Source organism: Falco rusticolus, chromosome 1, assembly GCF_015220075.1.
Source record: "Falco rusticolus isolate bFalRus1 chromosome 1, bFalRus1.pri, whole genome shotgun sequence".
In the NCBI taxonomy this organism is placed as follows: domain Eukaryota; kingdom Metazoa; phylum Chordata; class Aves; order Falconiformes; family Falconidae; genus Falco; species Falco rusticolus.
In genome coordinates this window covers 42,389,716-42,409,594 of record NC_051187.1, presented here as the reverse complement: position 1 = coordinate 42,409,594, position 19,879 = coordinate 42,389,716, and the positions used below count along the sequence as shown (strand labels likewise).

Sequence of the window (19,879 nt, the reverse complement as noted above, 5' to 3'; positions counted from 1 at the left end):
GAAGAGGGGATGTTTGGAGGTGTTCTGTTGCTTCTATGTTGGCTGCTACAAAATACAGAAGCACTTCAGGATTTGTGTTAAAGCCAAAAAAAAAAAAAAGGGGGGGGGGGGGGCGGGGAGTAGAACGCCAGCAGCAGAGAGCTCTGCTAGGTACTGCTGGTCAGAGAGATCTGCAGGAAGCGCCTTTAAGAGTCTGTGTTATAGCTCCAGTTTTAATTTATGTTCATTACAATTTTTATCTGTGCACAATTTAGCCTAGCATTGTGAATGTTACTAGCTGCTGGCTGTAATTGTCAGGATCTGTACAAAATGTTGCTATTTGACTAATTAAAGTCTGGCCAAGTACAGAATATCAGACCTTGGGCTCTTCTGCTAATTGTGCTGAGCTTTCTACCTGTTAATTTATTTGGATAAATATTATCAAATGGTGTTGATAATTAACAACTATTGATGAAATGTGCCTATCACCTGTCACCATCCTCTCAGGTTGTGTGTTTCCACACTGGGAGGCTGAAGCGTTGCCCCTATAGCAGCATATTAACGTGCCCAGCAGGGTATCTGAAAGGGGGAAAAGTGAAGCCAAAACTTTTGACTCTCCAGAAGTAAGGCAGAACTGTGGTGTGGTCAGAGCACTGGACTGGCACTTGGAGGAAGTGTGTTCACATCTCAGCTCTCCAGCCACCTCCTTATGTGATCTCATGTAGATCAGTTCTACATGAGAAAAATTGAGGTAATTTCACTTCTTTGCTTCGTTCAGTGGTGCGTAGCGCTGGGCTTAAAGGCAGTGTGTTGTTTCTGAGACCTTTGAGCATAGCTCAGAGGTGACAAGAAAGAAAAGCTTAAACTGGGTCCAAGGAGGAGAACGAAGTGTGATACTATGGTTGTAATGTATGGTTGAAGGCTGCTGCTCTTGATTCTAAGCCCCCTGTATTTGTTGTACTGTGCAATAACGCTAAGATCTTCTGGAGACCACACCATAATGTAGGTAGTGATCCTGTACCATGATGTCTGCACCCCTGTTCTGTGGGCACGATGTTCTTCAGACGCAGGTGTTCGATAAGAAATGCACTCCCAGTAATGTGGAGATGGACTGAGTGCCAGCGATGCTGTGTAAGCCTTCTGCGGTTTTCCTCTTCTCCAGAGCTTAGAGCTTAACTCTATTTTCAACTGCATCATAGCATTAAAATTGGCTTTGGAGTTAATTTTAAATAGATGAAATTCTAGTCTATTAGAATCTTAATAGTAAATGCACCCAATCTAGCATAGCAGTTTTCTTTTGGTTTTGCACCTTACATACCTTTGCATAGGTAGGGCAGTGGGTGGAACATCTGTTTAATAAAAAAAGCTTGGTGATGGTGTATGAAGAAACTTTTCTTGTCTGGTTCCTTCTGATGTGTGTGCTTTTTCTTCTCTCCAGCACCAAGAGCACTGAAGATTTGCTTGACTGATAGTTCATTCGGGACACCTTGGAGGTAGGTAGGGAAGATAACTATTGACTTAACAGATGATGGTAGTCGATGTGAACCAAAAAGATGAATGCATAGCTAAAAATGACATTTCAGATCTTGAAACATTGAGTTTTCTGGGCTGTAAATAGTCTCTATTTAGTACAAAAAAAGTGAAGCGAAACCTTAGTAATAATTCTTTCTTCGGCAGCAATCAGTCTGTGCTGGGGTATTTTTATAATCCTAGCTATTGATCTTCTGAAGAGCTGTTGTGTTTGAAATAATTATTTCGAAGAAGGATTGAAGAAAAAGCAAGATCACCTTTGCACAAGAGGGTTTTTTTCATCACTTAAATATATTCATTGTAGAAATATCTCCCTCAAAAGGAGGTGAAGATTATTCCCAGCATCCAGGGCTGCTTTTTTTTTCTTCTCCATCTGCCAGAAGTTTTGCAGCTGGCACAATTCATTAATTCTGTTCAATGTATGTTCTCTTAAACCAGCAATGAATTTGATAATCAGCATGCTGGGTTTTGAACGTACAGACATCTTTTTACTCTGAGCTACTCATTGGGTATTCTCGTGCATCGCAACAGCTTTTTCCAGGGCTTACTTTGGAGAGGCAGAGTGGAAACAGCAGCATACGGATGGTGTGGTGGGATCTCCACCTCCTTGGTAGGAAACTGGTTAGTGCTGGTGGTGGAGCTCATTGGAAGCTGGCACTGTGTTTAGCTGTTATTACTAACATCATCACAAAATCCGCTCATTCTCCAGGCTGCAGATCCACCGGGTAAGTCAGCACCAGCAACGACGGTCTGCTTTTTGCAGACTCTTGAGTCATGAGCAGCCTGTTAATATCCAGAAAGCCGATACTGGGAGCTACTGGCCCTAAGTGGTGATACAAGAAGATGGCGCTATGCTTGAGACGCTTGTTGAGCAATGAATTTGAGTGACCCAGCTCTATTCTTGGCTGCTGGGTTTGGGTTTTGTTGATCAGGTCGCGGTAGGAAAGGCCCAGTTCAATCACCTTCCTGAGGGGAAGATCCTACACGTGCCAAGACAGCTCTGGGCACCAGAGCAGAGCGGGAAAGAGATGGAGAGGAGGGAAGAATTTGTAAGCGGACAGCTGGGAAGCCCGGGGAACACAGCCAGGGGTGCAAGGATGAGGAAAAGTTACAGGGGCAGTGGGAATGAGCAGGGACAGGGAAAACTGAGGAGTCCAAAGAAAGAAAAGTGCATGCCAGGGAGAAGCCTGTGTAAAGTTGCGTAGGGGCAAGTGTGGATAGATACAAACAGGGAAATACAGGCCTTTACAACCATCTCCATAATACACCATGCCGTTGTCACAACTGCAAAGCATACTGCCTACCTCTTCTTATTCTTCTGAAAATTATTGTTGCACAACAAAGCCCCAGTCCTACAAAAGCTCCTGATACATATCCTGTACTTGCATGAATTATGTAAGTCCAGGATTCTGTGTCTTTGTTTGTTTGTTTGTTTGTTTTCCCCCTTGCAGATCTTCATGGAGTACTCCAGGGAGATCCATTTATCAGGTCCAAGCAAAGCTTTGTTTTTCCCCTCTCCTCCTCATGAAAAAGCTATCACCAGGTGCTAGTGTTTGGAGCAGCATTGCAGTTTGAATGTGTACAGGACCCGGTTGTTCTGCCATATTCCTGTCAGCTTTCCTGTGAGTGACATACTGCTGCCACCTTCGTCTTTACATGCGTGTGACATTAAGGGCCGATTTGTTGACCCTCGCATTTTCTTTGAATGTTTCTCAAAAGGATTGAAGGAATGCACACAATTTTTCTGGGAAAAATAACAGCCAGGTGATTTAATGGAGAAATCCACCCTCTCCTTTGACTACCCTGTGCAAATATTTCTGTAGGTGCTGGTGAACTCGCATACACTAAGGAACTGAGAGCAGCTTGCCAGGATAGGAACCCCATCCTGACATCTTCAGCAAACCAGGACTTCCCATGGGGCAGCATGTCTGCATGAGCAATGGGGGCTGCAAAAAAATGGAGCTGTTGGTGCATGGACAAGCTTGCCAGCTCTGTGTCGTCCTTCCACCCTCCTCTGCCCCATCCTCACTTGCCCACAACTCTGTGTGCTCCCCGGGGAAGCAATTTTGAGTGTGGTTGAAGTGAAGCCTTTGCCTCAAATCACTGCAGATGTCTCAGTGATGCTTGCCTTACCCAGAAAGCAAACAGGGCACCTTGTACACACTGCCCCATACAGCGCTGAGCCAGCCTCTATGTTGTGCCCTCCACTGCTGCAGAAGGAGTCTTCTATGCACAGGAATTGTTATTGCATTTATTTTCCCTGTGTTGTTTTCATGTACCTGCATTATTTTGTATGCAGCATGGAAAAACAAAGACATTCCTTTAAATAGTTGTATTCTTTCCTCTGTTAAATGTAGATTAGCTTCTTCTGATGGTTAATATTAAAAATCATACTAATTTACATTGCTAATGACAGGTTTACTGGCATGTGTGCAACTCTTACTATCAATATAATTAAAAATGACTGTATGTGTGTTCTTCAGAAGCCAGTCCTGCTGAGTTCAGTTTGCAGCCAGTGGGTGCCATTCTGTTGCCTTCATTGGCATTTCAGCTACTCTTCAGCAGCCAGTTACACAGTGTGCTGTTGGTGTTGGTCTTGTTGCTACAGAACTGGGGGAGGTTTCAGGAAATCTGAATTCAGTTTGAGGTTCCACCTCCACAGATTTCCTAAGTACCTTGGGCACAGCAATCGTTGCCCAGTCTCTGCTTGCAAATAGGAACATCAGCCAGCAGGGACTGCCGTCCTGTGGCCTCAGCTCAAAAGACCGTGGTGGGTTGACCCTGGCAGCAGCAAAGCTCCCACCAGCCCCTTTTGTTCTTTATTCTGCTTTCTTTGCACACACAAAGGTACATTGATCAGTTCTTAATTGTTTAAACTCTTTTGATCAAGAGGCGTTGCCAGCCGGGCAGGATGCAGGGGTGCATCCTTTTTGTTGCTGGCTGTTGAACCGTCTGTCATGTTTCCACTTTAAAATCCAGGATAATTCGCTAAACGTACCCAAGGAAACCCTAATTTACACAAGGTTGCTGAATGATTGTTACAGCTGTTTAAAATTAGCTGGATTGGAGCACTTCTGTTCTGCCTTTGCTGACACCCTCTGGAAATGGTGGTGATCTGGCTGTTTGCTGAAGACAAGAACCTCCGAGACAGGTAAAACATGACCTTTATGCTGCTGGGTCATGTCCTCTCACCTCAACACCCGGGCAGCGTCTGCACAGGAGGGAAGGGAGCTGGGGATGGAATATGGAAAGGTTTTGATCATGTAATTGACTTTTCTCCTCCCCTCCCCCTGTGTGCTGAAACACCTGTAAAAGTGTCTTGCCTTCTGCTAAAAATAAGTAAGAAAAGCAGACTCTAACATCCAATTATCTCAGACTGGGAGAAACCGTTCTGATTAAGGTTTTAAGGCAGCCTTCAAACAGGCATCTGATCAGAAATTATGTCCAAACTGCAAGCATTGGCAGATGTGGAGTAGAAGGGAATGTAGATAGCAGTCATTGACTTGAGAGGTGCACGGGATAATAAAAGAGGTGTTAGCAGATGGAAGATAAAAATGGGGGATGTGGGAAGAGCAAAACCTGTGAAGTAGCTGTTAGTGGAAAAGTGGGAAGCTGTGCTCGAATGGAGATGTTTGGAGGAGTGGTCCAAGGCCACCAGCTTGTGAACAGAACTGGCAGGGCTGGCTGTGAGGGTGGGATGGCCTCTTCTTGGGGAGGCAGATTGGAAACGGGGTGGCTGGAAAGCTGTTTCGTGGAGAAAATTCAGAGTTTTCCAAGTGTGTTTTTGTTTTCCTCTAGAGCAAACCCAAAACCTTTCTTGCAGCCCCTGCGCTGTACAGTGGCAGGGCAGCCCCATGCCGTGCTGCCCTGGCTGCCCCGCGGCCACGCCGGGCTCTGCCCACCATGCCGGTGCTGCGGCAAGGCCCTGCGGCCTCAGCTGCTCGGTGTCGTTGATCCAGGAAAGGCTGACAGTGCCTCAGTGGCAAAGGCGTCCCTCTGATGGGCAGGAAACCTACCCTGAGCAGAGCAGGGGGCCCTAAACCTCTGCGCCCTCCCTAACTGCACCCTGCCTTGCCGCAGCCCCCACGGACGGCCTGCCACGGCGGGTGGGTCAGGGATGGCTCGGGCAGCCCGTGCTGCGCTGCAGCAGAAATGTCTTCAGTGTGTCCACACTGTGTGCTGAGTCAGAACCCAAACCTGGGTCCCTCCTTAGCCGCTCAGCGTGGTGTTCAGCTCCGCAGCAGCCCGGGAGCTGGGGTGGAGGGGCTGAGGTGGCTGTCCTGGGGCTCCCCCGAGCATCCCCCAGCATCCGTCACGGGGCGGGGGCGGCTGCTGCTGCTTCCCTGCAGGGATGTGCACGGATCCTGGCCAAGGCCACGGGCTCAGGCTTGGTGAGAAATACACGCTGCAGACGTAGTCTCAAGGGGTGACAACATACTGTTCTGCACACCCACTTTTTAACAGTCCTTTCACAAAGTGCCCTGAAACCCTGGGTTCTGTCTGAATCCAAGAGCTGAGAGCTAATTTATATATTCCCACCCCCCCCAAACACCCACCCCGCTGCCCCCAAAATCCCACTGCTGTCTCAGTGCCGATTGCACCGTTCAAGCCTTCTCTGAACAACTGCTAGCTTCACAGAGGCTGAGCAGGCAGAAAGACAAAGCCAGCACCCCTCGCGATGCTTGTGGTGATGTGACGTACCTGCTGCATTCCTGGCTGCTGGAGGCAACCAGAGCAGCTCAAGTGCCTTTTTAAGACACTTGCTTTTCCTGTGAAGGAAGCGATGTCTGACTTTGGGTAACAAACCCCCCTCCAGAACTCAAGGGATTTGCTGGAATTACTGACATGCTTTTGTCGGGTGCCGCAACGCCGGGAGGGTGAAGGCAGGTAGCGACGTGGCTGCAGTCCCTGCCAGGCTCGGGAGATGTTGCTCCCCCTAACACCCATAATGACACGTGTGTCGCGTGTCGAGCCCCAGAGACGGGCACTGAGCAAGGGCAGGGAGGGAGCAAAGATCCCAGCTCATTTTCTGCAGATGCTCTGCAGCCAGAACAGCCGGGGTTTCTTTCTGTGTTACTGGATTTGGATGTGTGGAGGGACCTTGGCAAGGAGCGGTGGTGCTTGCAAGGGGACTCTGTTGTTTGTGCCAGCAATCAGAGCTGAGTTAAGGGACTTGACACAGAGAGGGGACGAGGACACTGAGCTGATGTGCAATTTAACGCAATATGTCAAAGGCAGAGAGGGCGGCTTTGGTGGGGCTTAATGGACTGTCCTTTAGAAATGCAGCTTGCCTCTGGGAGCGACGCGCTCACCCGGCCAAGCCAGGAGTGCCTGAAGTGAATTAGGCTGTATAATTTCAGGTTGCTTTTGAGTCAAAGAAAGTTTTTGGAGATTCATTCTTTATTTATTCATGTGTTTTGTTTTGCTTTGGAGAAAAAAAAAGGAAATTTCCTGCAAGATGAAAAAAGATAAACCGCTTTCCATCTCGCTTGTAAAAAGCGCCTCAGGATTTTTATGAATTCCTTGTTACAAATTGCCAGCAAAGTTAATTGGAAGAGTGGAAAAAAACCCAGGTTGGTTTGTTTTGTGTTTTTTTTTTTTGCTTTACATGAATCCTTGCCTTTGCTTTGCCTAAGTGCACTCAGTGCCTGTGATATTCAGTGTGTCCATGTGCAGAATAAAAATGGATTGCTCTGGAAAGTTTAAAAAAAAAGGCAACAAAAAACAACCTTGAATTGTTCAAAATAATTCTTGCATTATATCTCTTTGGCTTAAGGCTTGACAGTACCTCAGAGGTACAAAAAAGATGAAGCAGCCCTCCTTTCTCTAATAAAGCGAATTGGAGCAATAAGCAAAAACAAGCTTTTGTTGTGCCCTCAGCCCCGGCTGCCGGCTGGGACTGAAAGTGCCCAATGTTTCGTGCTTCGCTTTTGCTAGTTAGAGTGGCTGGTTCCAGGTGCCGGGGGTCTGCCCCACGCCAGGAACGGGAAGGCCCCCGGTGCTTTTCAGAGCCCCCTGTGCCTGTTTGTATCTGCATCTCCTCACAGATGCGTGGTAAATTTATTAACCACCTCTGCTAGGAGGTTTTTCTTTTGGTCTGGCTCTTGCAGCCGTGGAAGAAGCAATGATCCATGCTGAGAACAAACAGGAGGTAACAGGTTTCAACATGCTTTACTGCACGGGAATTACAATGGCATGGCAGCTATTATCATTCATTTAGGGGCATGGAGGCTGATGTGGTGGAAGTAAGCTGCTAAGGTGAAATCTGCTCCATTATTTTCAATAAGAGAAGTGCAGAGCATAAACAGATCTGTATCTTCAAAATGATTGGCAAAACAGTGCTGGATTAACTACTGCATAATGCCCTGCTTTATTTACAACAGCTCTGGCTGTGCACTCGTATAACAAATGTGCCCATGTGTAACAAGTGTCCCCACCTGCCACGAGACTGGTGGCCCCGGACGCCAGAGCCCTGCAGGTAGGGCAGTAAACAGGGTTCTTCTTCAGGCTCCTTTCTGAGCTCAGCGCAAGGGTCGTGCAATTTATGTCGTTCTTTGGCAAGCAGTGTCCACAGCGATAAACCAGAGTAAAAATAACTCCGGTCTCCTTCCTGCTGCCTGATGAAGGTGTTTAGGGTCAGGATTCTCTCTCAGAAGCTGTGTGCCGTACCTGCTGCTGCGTGGTCCGGTCTCAGTCAAGCCCCTTCAGGGCTGTTTTCATACCAATAAATACAATCATATGCAGGCTGGCTTGGGGCTGGACGGTACCATTATATCCCCGGCACATTCCTGAATGGCAGCCAAGGTTTCCTGCCTGGTAAAGAAAATATATAGCGGCAAGTTTTATGACTTACTGAGACTACGGCAAAGGATGCAAGGTGGAAAGTCTTTCTTAGGGTGCGTTCATTTTCATGTGAGTCTGCTGCAGTTTAAAATAAAAAGGTTATCCATTTTCCGTATGTGCTGGAAAGCGTATAGGGTGTGTTTCCTAGCACGAGGGACTTCCCTGGCTGGGCTGACAGCTCGCTGACCTGGACCTGCCATCCAGCAGCTGGGCCCTGCTCACCCCCAGCTCACCCCGCGGTGCTGCTTGCTGGCCTCCGCAGCAGTGGTGCTGGTGGCAGGGCCTGGCACCCCCGTGGAAAAATCCATTTGGTGTGAGAGGGAAAAGAGCAGGAGGACCCATGGGGGGAGCAGAGGGCTGGGTGTCACAGTCCAGTGACTGCAAGATTAATGCTCAGCTGCTTTTTGTCTTGCATGAAATACCCAAGAGGTGAGGAGCTAAAGGAACCAAGCGGTGACGGTGCAAGTACCTTGTACTGGCATGGCGAAGTCGGTTGTGGCAGTGGGTTTTGACTGAGCGTGACCGGAGCTGTCAGCCAGGCAGCAGCGTCTGGTTCTGCCCCTGAGATGCTGCCCAAGCTCTGTGCTGGTGTGTGCAGGGAGGGGGAGAGGGCACTGGCACCGCCGTGGGGCACGGCCTGGCAGCACAGGTGGCTTTGGAGAGCGTGGGGACACGGCTGCCCGATGGCCAAGAGCCTGGTGGCAGGGAGCGAACCGACCTGGCTCCTTCATGACTTGGGGAGAGCAGATACCTCCTGCCTTCGCTCACCTCAGGGCTGCAGGTCTGAGCGGAGCAGAGCAGCCGGGGGGGCTTCTGGCCACCGTCACCCTCTCCCCCAGCTCCACCCACTAGTTATTGTTAGGTTAAACAAAATCTTGTAGTACAGTCTTCCATCTTTTAAAAATTTTGCTGGTTTCCTCTGCTCTCTGCCTGGCGGGGAAGCAGAAACAGCAACACCCACCTTACCTCCCCTCAGTGTCCACTGGACCAGGCAGCTCCTGCTGCAAGTGCTCCCTGGGCAGGGGGCTGCCCAGCTTCTGGGCTGCACGCAGCGTCTGTGTGTCCTTCGCTCTGGATCTGCTCCTTTACCTCTGGGCTCGTGTCTGATACAGTTGGCCTGAGCTGGACATGCCACGTTAGCTGAAGTGCCGTGTTTTGACGTTAGCGTGGTCGCGTTTTGGTGTAAGCACTGCCAGGCCGTTATCGCCTGTGTGCTGATCACCGTGATTCACCTCCCTCGTATCCCAGCAAGGCGCGAGAGCCCTGTAATCCTTTTCTCTCAGCACATTAGTGTAAAGCCTCATGAATCTCTATTAAATTTGAGAGAGAACATGAAGATAGTTTGCAGCTGCCTTGTTGATTTTATATTTCCTCTCATTGTAGTGCCTTGCTGTGAAGCCGAGAATTAAATGGCTAATAAGGCATCTGCTCCAAACAGGAGTCTCAAGATTGTGACAAAAACAGCTTACATCAGGGTTTGGGTTATTAGTTTTTCTTTCCCTCGTATAATCGTGTTATTAAAATCTTCAGGGACACCTGATTAGAGGTAGGGGCTGTCAAAGCCAGCATAGCTGGCAGAGCGCAGGAGCAGGTAGCAGCGGTGACAGGTGGCATCCCCGTGGCTCGGCCCGCGAGGTGGCTGCAGCCAGGGGGGCACGGGGGCCGGCAGCCACTGCCCTCTGCGGCACCTGGGATTGGTCAGCTGAAATCCACGAAAAAATGCTACCGAAAGCAACCGCAGGTGCTCCATTTAGGAGTCACGGCTGGAAAAGGCACTAAAGCACCTCCTAGCAGCCCTCCGGATGGGAGAAGGCTCGCCCCTGGAAGCATGCGGTGGCCTGGGCCGGGCCAAGGTGGGCTGCGCACCCCAGCCACTGGGCTAGTGGTGGGCTAGCAGCAGCCTGGGCAGTAGCAGCGGGCCCCCGGCATACCGCGCGCTTGGCTGGTGGCATCCAGTAAGGAGCCCGAGTTCCGCATGTGCACGAGCCCGGGAACGAGGTGGGGGCTCAGAGCGCTGAGCGGGGCGCAGAGCCGCGTGGGGCTTTGCCAGCCCTGAGTGCCTCGGCAGTGTGCGGGGGCGGCAGGAGCGGGATGGGTCTGCCTCAGCGGGAAGGCTCAGTGGGGCATCTGGGAGAACAGAAGATGGACTGTCTTATTTTGACTCGGGTAGAGATAATTGATGCTATTTTTTTTGATCATTCTTTAAATATGTTAGAAAATACAGTGTCAGACCTGTCACTTTCATGTTAATTTGAACTCCAAGTTCATACTAATTCAATTAATTAAAGCTGTAGCGTGATGGGATGGGTCTTATCCATTGTGACTCCAGCCTTCATTGCTATGATTAGCAATGCCTTGAAGATAAATCACTTTTTCAGATGCACTGGGCATTGCTGCTCTTGTTTCCAGTTAGAGAGTTGCTTATTGCAAGGGTCATGAAGTCACTGTGACCGCTACAGTGGTGTGCTTGGGAAAAAGCAAATATTTTTCTTATTAATGAAATTGCATCCATTTTCATTAAAATAGCTCTCTCCTGCTTTGTTAGGACATTTATATATTATTTTTTTCTTCATGGGAATTTGTTGTAGGCCGGTAACACGCATTTTTAAAGAGGAGGTGTAGGTACTAATGCACTCAACTGCCATTATAGGCAAAATGAAGCTCGGCTCATTGCTTCCAGAAATGAGGTCACTTTGGCTTTCCAAGTTAAAAAAAATGTTGACAGCGGAGTAATGATCATCCCGTGTGTGAAACAGCCTGACTCTGTTGATGGCTTTGTACAAAAGCCTTGTCTGCCGGGTATTTCTGAACGCGAATATTCCTGGCGGTGTTCAGCTATTTCTTCCTGATGTCTCGGGTGTGGTACCCAAAGCAGAGATGCCACTGCAGCTCCGTGCTGCTGCGGGGGGCATGCAAACCCAAGCACTTCATGGTCATTCTAGTGATTAAACCTTCATTAAAGTTCACCTTTACCGTCTTCAGCCCCTGAGTTTTTCAGTACAGTTCTAATTAACTTTTAAATGACAGCTAATCTCTAATAAGCAAATGTGTTTGCTAGGTTTTTGTCTACATTGAATCAAATTGAGGCATATGGATATTTTGATTCTTTTCTTTCCCACCTCCTCAGGCTTAATGGGCAGGCTCGCCCCAAATGTCACCAATTTCAGGGACTAATTAGACCCATATTTTGTAGTAGAGTTAAAATATCGTCCAAAGGACTCTGCAAGAGATTTTTTGCTCTGCCCTAAACCTCCAGCACTGTGTGAATAAGAAAGACACACGTTTGTACCAACAAAGACAATTTTGACAGATCCTGATGGATTGGTGTGATTTGGCGCTTCCTTTTTTTTTTTTTTTTTTTCCCCTGCAGATGAAATTCGCTGTTAAAATTGGAATTTGCTGTGTTAGAAATCATTCCAATGCATAACCTTAGCTTCTGCTTTTGAATTTCTCCCGTAAACACTGCGAGGAGGCAGCTGCTGAGGAGGGAGGAGGGTTGCCTGCCTCCTGGGCCCCACAGAAGGTGTCGGTCCCTGCAGCTTCCAGCTCCTGCCTCTCCCCCTGTAGCCACCACAGGTGCCTCCAGACTGATGTCAGGCCTTGGGTGGATTGTACAGGTACATTTTACTCTTATAAAACTCTCAGGATGGAAAAAACAGTACACTTGTCCTCTCTCAGCCAGTCAGACATTCCCGTGTCTGCTTGCTGCATGCTAAAACCCTTCCTCTAGGCTTTTCTTTCCCCTCTCCTTGGAAAGGGAGAGCTACGAAAGCTTATAGGATCATTTCTGGGATGTGGGAAATCGTAGGATCATTTCCAGCCCGCTTTGGAGAGCGGCCTTCGGGTGAGCTTGCTTTGCCAAGCACAGTGGATGCTGGCAGCAGGATGAGATCTTCTCAATGCAGGGCTAGTCCTCCCCTCGTCTTCACATGAGGCAGTCCTGCTGTGAACTGACCCTCAAGTGTTCTGAGTATCTCTTTTCTTGGCTCACAGTTCTCAAAGTGGCTACGAGATGTTTTCCCAGTGACCTGACAGCAGTGTCCTCTGCAAAGGCTGTGCAGGCTGGTTTTCCTGGTTTCTTACTCTGGATCTCCCAGTTTTATACCTGTGAACACGTTTCCATATTTCTCATGCTGCTGGTAACTCCACGAGGCTGTTGGTTCCCCATCTCCTCTCAGCCAAAAGTCTTTGTGCTGCAGTTGTGTCCCCTGAGATGCAGGTAGGCACTGCAAGTCCAAGGCAGGTAGTCACTTCACTTCCATTTTAAACATCTAATTCTGCCTTCAACAAGATTGGTCTTCACCCCTTCCCCTTTGCTCCCATCACATTAGCGTTAACCACCTTCCATGTCTCATCCCTTTGGTTTTAGCATGCTCAGATTAACAATGACTATGTTCAGTGAGTAAGAAAGAATACATATATTCCACTTGACTTTGCTAGTGCTGTTCAGGTCAATGGGAAGAAATTTTTCTGGTGATAAAGGAAAAGGCCATTTAAAAATAAAGCTGTGAGGGCCTGTGCTGCCAGCTCGTGAACTGAAAGGATGAGTTTATTTGGGGAGTGTTAACTCCCCTCTAAAATACTTCACTGTTTCTAGACACAGCAGGTACATGTTTGGCCTCAGCAGCTCCCAGAGCAGGGCAGTGTTGGTGGCCAAGGTGAAGAGTGATGGAGAGGCTGATGGTTGGGCAGGCACTAAAGCTTGAAGGAACCCAGTTTCCAGCTCTGTCACTGAGCCCTGGGCTGATACCTCAGTTGCGGGGAGTCTTTCCCCATAATACAGCCAAACCGAGTTCTGATGATAGCGATGCCCTACTTCAGCACCAAGATGAAAATATCGTGATAATTAAGTATTTTGAATGGATAATAAATATAAAATAATAAATGGATGAGCAAACAGTCTCACCTGCACTAAGCATGATGTGGACAGTCCCACCCAGCTCAGATGGGGTGTCACAGAGTGCAGGCTGTGGGACTGGAGCTCAGCCTTGGGCAGGGATTTGGAGGAAGGTGAAACTTTAGAGTGAGTCACAGAATTAAAAATTCAGCCTTGGTACAATGTAAATGAGACCTATAGAGAAGAAACGGCTGTAGGGTCCTCAGGAGATGCACAAAATCCGGCCAAGGGTTGGTGAGATCCCAGCGGGCAGGAGTGCTGGGGAAGGGTTATACGGCTGTGAGAGGTCTCCATGGGGAAAGGGAGTGCTGGGAAGGAATATGAATTTCTGGATGAGAATACAAGCAGGAACAGAGAGAAACCTTGCTTCAAAGGAGGTAGCCACCCTGTGTTGGGGGATGCAGTTAGAGGTCTTTCCCATCTCCTTGAAGCTAGAAAATAGGTGATGCCAGTGTGGGTCATGGCCAGGCAGGGAGGCTGTAGCGTTTGGCGTCTGAAAGAGACGCTTCCAACTTGGGCTGGTTGCTGTTGCTCCCTTTGACCATGGATTAGGCCACCTGGTTCACATCACTACGGTCTTCCAGCTTCACCTGACTTCTAGTCCATTAACCCTGTCTGATCAAGGCTCCAGTGCTGATTCTAAAATCATTTACGGAGCAGAAGCAGCTGCCTTGTCTCCTAGAAGAAGCTGCGGGAGTTGCCCAGAAAGCGCAGGCCAGACGTATGGCAGTGTTACTGCGAGAAGCCAGCTGTGGAGTTAATCTGGGAGGCTGCTGACCTGGTTCAGCTCACGCTGAGGAGATCCATCAAACCCCTCTTGGTGAGGATGTATCAGCCCTGCTTCACAGGTGGGAAGCCGAGAGGGCAGACCCCCCTCGTCTTGCTGATGGACTCTGCCTTTGCAGGGGGCTCCCTAAAGCCGAGCTTGTTTTACAGCTCTGCCTGCTTACTGCTCTTTTCAACACCGAGCAGTTTGGTTAGAGCCTGTGAAACACCTGGTGGGGCAGGGCCATGCCCGGGGTAAGGTTTGTGTCTCCTGCACGGCAGGTAACCTTCCTTCCCACCCCTGCGGTCTGCAGCAGCAGCCCCAGGCAGGAGTGCCTGGCCCAGGGGGTGCAGAGGCCCCCCCAGCCCACCCCGCTGTGCAGGCGGCCGAGCACAGGACACTCACGATGGAGCAGAGAGCCAAGCTGCTTTGCCCTGGTAAAGGTCTACCTTGTTCTTTCAGTGACGTGAAGACAGATGGCAAATGATCTCCTCCCAGGCTCTGGGATCCCTTCCTTGCTGCTCGCTGTAGCCATTTCTCCTTCCTCTTCCCCTCCCCACACTTGCACTATATTTTTGTGCCATAGGATGTTAAATTATGCAGTAGGAAATTGTGAGCTGGCTGGGCCAGGGGCGGCGATTCCAGGACAGAGCTCCCACGAAGGGCTGAAACTCGTGCAGTGCTGCCCACCGACCTGACGAAGACATCCTAATAGCGTCAGGTGAGGGGGGAAATGGAGCAGGGCAGGAAACCTGTGCTGGGCACAGCCAAGAGCCAGTGGTGGGGGTGGCTTGAGATGGGACAAGATGCTCTGTGACTGTCTGTGGGGTAACCAGGAGCCCTCTGCTCAGCACCAGGGAAAACCAGCCATCCAGCCTGGCTGCACCTCTGTGATCTGCCTTCAGGTGTGCTGGGAAAGAGAGGGGAGCAAAAGGCACAATTCAACCCTCCTTTGTGTTTCAGGAACAATTATAAAATGCAAATGTTAGGAGCCTGACTCTGTGACACCAGGCTCGGGAGAGCAGTTGAATGCTGCAGTCTGCTGTCATGCTCCGGTACCGACTGACTCGCTTCTCCCCGCTGAATTAGTAACTTGTTTGCTCAGGCTCTGCAAGGTGGCGATTGCTGGAGCTCTGGGGTGTTGCGGCAGCTAGGAAAGGTCAAGACAAAACCTCTTAGCTCAGTATCTGGTTTGCTTGTCATGACCTGGGCTGACAGGGCTGTCCTGTACTCTTAAAACACACACCCCCACCCCAAACCCCTACAAAGCCCATTGAGCAAGGGATCAGAAGAACCTCCAACACAACTGACCTGTGCCACTAAACTTCCACTTTAGCCTCACTACCAGTGCTCGGATTTATCACAGCCATTTCCCCCACCTCCAGACCTGTTGCTTACGCTGGGAGCAGAGATGCGATGGTACCCAGAAGATGCTCAGGGTAACTGGGGATCTGAGAAGATACTTCAGTCTGTGGCCGGCTAAGAGTCCTCAAGTGGTCACAGAATTAAGACTTGTACCTTAAGTACCTGAAAGTCTCATCAAACAGAACCTGTTCATGTGGGATTTGCAATTTACGTTGAAGTCTCTGCATTTATCCCTTAGACCTTTGGGTATCAGGCTGATGTGCCCACTCTGAGGATGGCTCCACAACACATTACATACCAGCTTGTCTCTTGCTGCTTTACAATAGCATTCAACGGGATTTAAATTAGCTTCAGCACTCTAATCGCATTGCTTTTATAACAGCAGCAAGATAACTCCCAGGCGTCAGTTATGTAGCCTCTGAGGGAAAGAGATTTCAGATGTGTTCAGCAGAAATGCACTGTGCGAGCCGTGGTTATAATTTCATTAACAGGATGCTGCACAGCTCCTACTGTGAGTCGGAGGAGATTAGCATTATAATGGGGATCAAGTGCCTTTCCTTGTGTTGACGCCACTCTCCAGCCTGCAGGAGGATGAGCTGTCAGGAGATGTGATTTTCAGACCCCTGGCCCAGCATTTGACCCCCACATCAGACTTGGAGAAGGCAGAGTGCTGCACCGCCTGCGGTCAGCCGGGGGCTGGGACGGTCGCTGGTGTCCTCTGCAGGGAGACCCCCCGGGCTCTGGCACCCGGCGCTCCGGGGCGGGAGGGTGCTCCCCTCCCAGGGAGGCCCCGGCAGCGAGGCCAGACCCCCAGCAATGGTCAAGCAGGGCACAGCTGCAGGGGGTGTTCAGTGGGGCATCACTGGGATGCTGTGAGGGAAGTGAAGAGCCGAGTACCAGCAGGATGTGCCTGCCACCCCTCACAGCCCCGGGCCCATGCTGTCCTGCTGTCCCCTGGCAGGAGTTCGCTCTGCGATGGCCAAGGCACGGCCCTTGCAGTACAAACCTTCGCTAGGTGCTCAGGCAGGCTCCGGCTGGATTTGGGCTGCTTACAGAGTCAAGAAGCCTAGATTGACTGTCTGGGCTCCTCCAGCATCCTGGAAATCAGCCACCTCCTCTCCTAGCATGGAGAGGCTTCAGCATGTCTGGCTCTTTGGATGGGCAAGTGGGTATCCTGGGGAAAGGGAAGCAGGGTGGGTATCCATGCAGTGCAAGCCCTGGATCCTTGCCAAAGAAGACTCACAAGTATTGACATTTAACTCCCCTCCTGCTTTGCAGACAGGGAAATGCAGCCCCAGCATGCTGGAGCTGTACAAGGCTGACATTTCCAAGAGCCTTGGACAGGTCTTGCTCAAATTACTGTGTTATCCCTGGCCGTGAGCACTTTGCCAAGCACTTGCAGCGCGCATCCTGTGGGAAACCCCAACCTTTGCATTAGCATCACTGACTGTGCATGTAGGAAAGACGCACAAAGCCCGTGATCTGCAGGCAGAAGAGCTGGGCCAGCCCAGCCAGGGTTCCCACAGCCCTGCCAGCTCTGGCAGCCAGATCCCAGCCCCGCCACCTGCCATGGAACCGGCACAGACCCATCGACGAATTTCCATGGGATTGTTTCACCTTCATGTCACACAAGCGATGGGCGTTAACCACGCTACCACAGTGCAGGCGGGAGGCAGGAGCTTTCCTCTGACTTTGAGCAGTACCTGAGCATTCTTCGAGCTGACCACAGTGGCCCAGTCCAGGCACAGGCTGTGCACACATCGGCATACGTGTAACCCCCGCCGGGAGCAGCAGGCCCCTAGGAGGGAACAGGGACGCATGTAGGCACCAGCAGGCCCAGGGCACGGAGCTTTCTGTAGAAGGTATCCTATTGCTTTTTCAAGTACTCCAAATTTAAACAAAGTTTCTCTGGGATTTCTCCTAGAACTCCATAGCTTCTCCATTGCTATGGCACCATTTCAAGTCCTTTCATGTGCAGGAGGCCCCAAGGCAGTTGGTTTTACTGAGCAGATTTCTCACTTCATCATTTACTCCCATGGTTCATTTTCTTCAGCTTGTTTTATGCATTTCAGTTCGAAACAAGATTTAACTAAACCTGTCAGTGCCAGGTTCCGACCCAGCAGGTTGCCCCCAGCCTGGGACCCTCACCGGGGGCCATTTCCCCAGGAAGAAGGTGGCCTCAGCCCTGCATGGGCTGCAAAACCAGGGCTGAGCTGTCCCTGGAGGCATTTCCCACCTTCCAGCAGCACTGGGCACCACATAGCAGTTGAAATGGTCTTTGCCTTTGGGATATCTGACTTCTTTTCACAACTGCCTCTGCTGCTGGCTGCTCTGCACCTGATGGATGGGATCCCACCAAGGCTGCTGACCTCTCAGCCTTCCCCTGCTTGGCAGATGTTTCTTTTCCCTCCCAAATGAAACCATTCGGAAAGCCAAACTTTTAAAGGAGAGCTATAAAGCTTGACTCAACCCTCTTACTTCTTCAAAGAAAATAATATATTGAAATATAAAAGCACCCAACATCTCCGAGTATGCTCGCTGGCGGGGCAGCTGCCACCAGGAGCACGCTGCAGCTCCCAGGCAGCTCCCCCAGGAGCCGGGAGCCAGCCTTGTCCCAGCTCCAGTGGGACCTTCCCCAGCGGCAGCCCCCCAGCCTACCGCCCTGGGTGCCACCAGCGTGTTCTCCAGCCCAGCCACCTGGCCTGAAGTGTGCCTGAATTCCCATAAAACACAGCGACCGCCCTGACCATTCCATCCACCACCGGGGTCCTGAGGTCTATGCAGGGAAATGAGCCCGGCGAGGACCAGGATTTAGCCCCACATGTGCAAGGTGAGCTGCTAAACACGAGGCCGGCAGGAGCCTTGCTCAGGTTTTCAAGCAATGAAGCTGTAGAAAACTCCAGTTAATTTAAAGCCTTTTTTAAAAAATTATCAGCTCAAAGCACTTTAAAAAACAGAAAAAAAAGAAATTGGTGTGCTTGCTTTCACACCTATATAAAGGATGCAGCAATTTTGCTTGAGTACCTCATCAGCCTCCTAACGCCATGCAGGTGGGGGTCTGTGCCCCACAGCAGGATTTTTCCTAAGCCACAGCTGTGGGTCTGTGTGGCTGGGGTTGCAGGTAGGGTCTGGCAGGGCTGATGCTTAATATGGAGGGGCTGGGGTTGGCTGGGGTGTGATGGGGTCCGATGGGGTCCGATGGGGTCCAGCTGTTCTGGGCAGGGGCAGAGCCTCCGGTGTTGGTTGGAGATGGCTTAGGGCAGGCTGAGTGGTGGGTGCTCTCTCTGCCTTGGCTGGCTGGGCCCTGTGTGACAGAAGAGGGGTGGCACGGAGTGAGCGCGGCTGAGGGACATGGCACAGGTAAAACTAAACATGTGTTGTAGAGTTTCTATAGGTGTACTCAGTGTGAGGGTGAGATAGGAGGGGGTGATCTGGAGGTGCAGTTAGTAAGGGAGCAGAAAGTGAAGTGGCTCTGCTTTTTCAGGGTGGAATTTTTTTTTGAGGGGTGGGGTCTTCCTGTAAAGAAAAACTCTAAGAAAATGACTAACATTAAAAAGAAAAAAACCTTTACTGCAAAGGAAGTTCCTTAAGCATCAAGCTCTCTCAGGTAAGAGAAATCTTTAATAACTGGTTTCTCAGCACTTCAGGAACTTTTTCTCTGTGAGCTCTATGCTGGGTTTCAGTGATGTGTTTCTTGTTGCATTTGTGGTTGCTCGGTTCTTTCTGGGTTTGGTGGCTGCTGTGGCGGTGGCAGGCTGGACTGCTGCTCCTTCCCTTGGGCGCTCCGGAGTAGTGGAGCCTCTACCCCTCCTGGGGGCTCCCAGTGTCTGAAACGAGACCTACCCCGACCGGGAATGGGTCAGACACCCACCCTGGGACGGGGTGACAGGGCCACAGCTCTGCCCGAGCGAAGGAGTGCCTGGGTGCTGGGAAGTCTCAGAAACCCCCACCTTTCACCCCCTCCTCCTTGTGCAGTTCTGGTGAACTAGAAAACTCCTACCAGGGCAGTTTTTCTTGTGGTGCTCAGGGCACTGCTGCCGGGGGTCGCCCCGGGCTGTGTGACACATTTCCCCCCTTCGGCTGCTCTGGAGCAGCGGGTGCCGTGTCCCGGTGGCAGGAGTTGCGGTGGCGGTGGGCAGCGCTGTGCGGGGGCTGGGGGCTGCGGGGCAGGAAGGCTCTGGGGCCGTTCCTGCGCGGGGCTAACCGGGGCTGGTGCTGTGTTTCTGTGCGATTTGTGTACGTAATCTGTAAAACTATGCGTCTGTTTTCCCCCCTCTCGGTCACCGCTGTCAGTAACAGGTTTCTCCCTGCAGTTTTTGAAAGAATTTCCAGCTCTTACTTGATGGCAAATTTTCAGTCCCCTTGATTGTGGTCATGTAGTTGATGGGGGCTGTGAGGGGAAAGGAAAAGCCTTGCGGGGTGTGTGTGTGTGTAGTGGAAACAGGAAAAAACCCAACAGCAGCAACAAAGCAGCACCTCAGCTGTGGGTGCAAAGCAGG

General features: G+C 50.4%; 1 long non-coding RNA gene across 1 annotated transcript; it reads left to right on the top strand.

Annotated features, from left to right (window-relative positions):
- The first annotated feature begins 134 nt into the window (after window positions 1-134).
- On the top strand, window positions 135-3,836 carry LOC119143048. The gene is made up of 3 exons (XR_005102563.1): window positions 135-730; window positions 1,418-1,472; window positions 2,961-3,836. It is a non-coding gene; the product is annotated as an uncharacterized LOC119143048 (long non-coding RNA).
- Window positions 3,837-19,879: the final 16,043 nt, after the last annotated feature.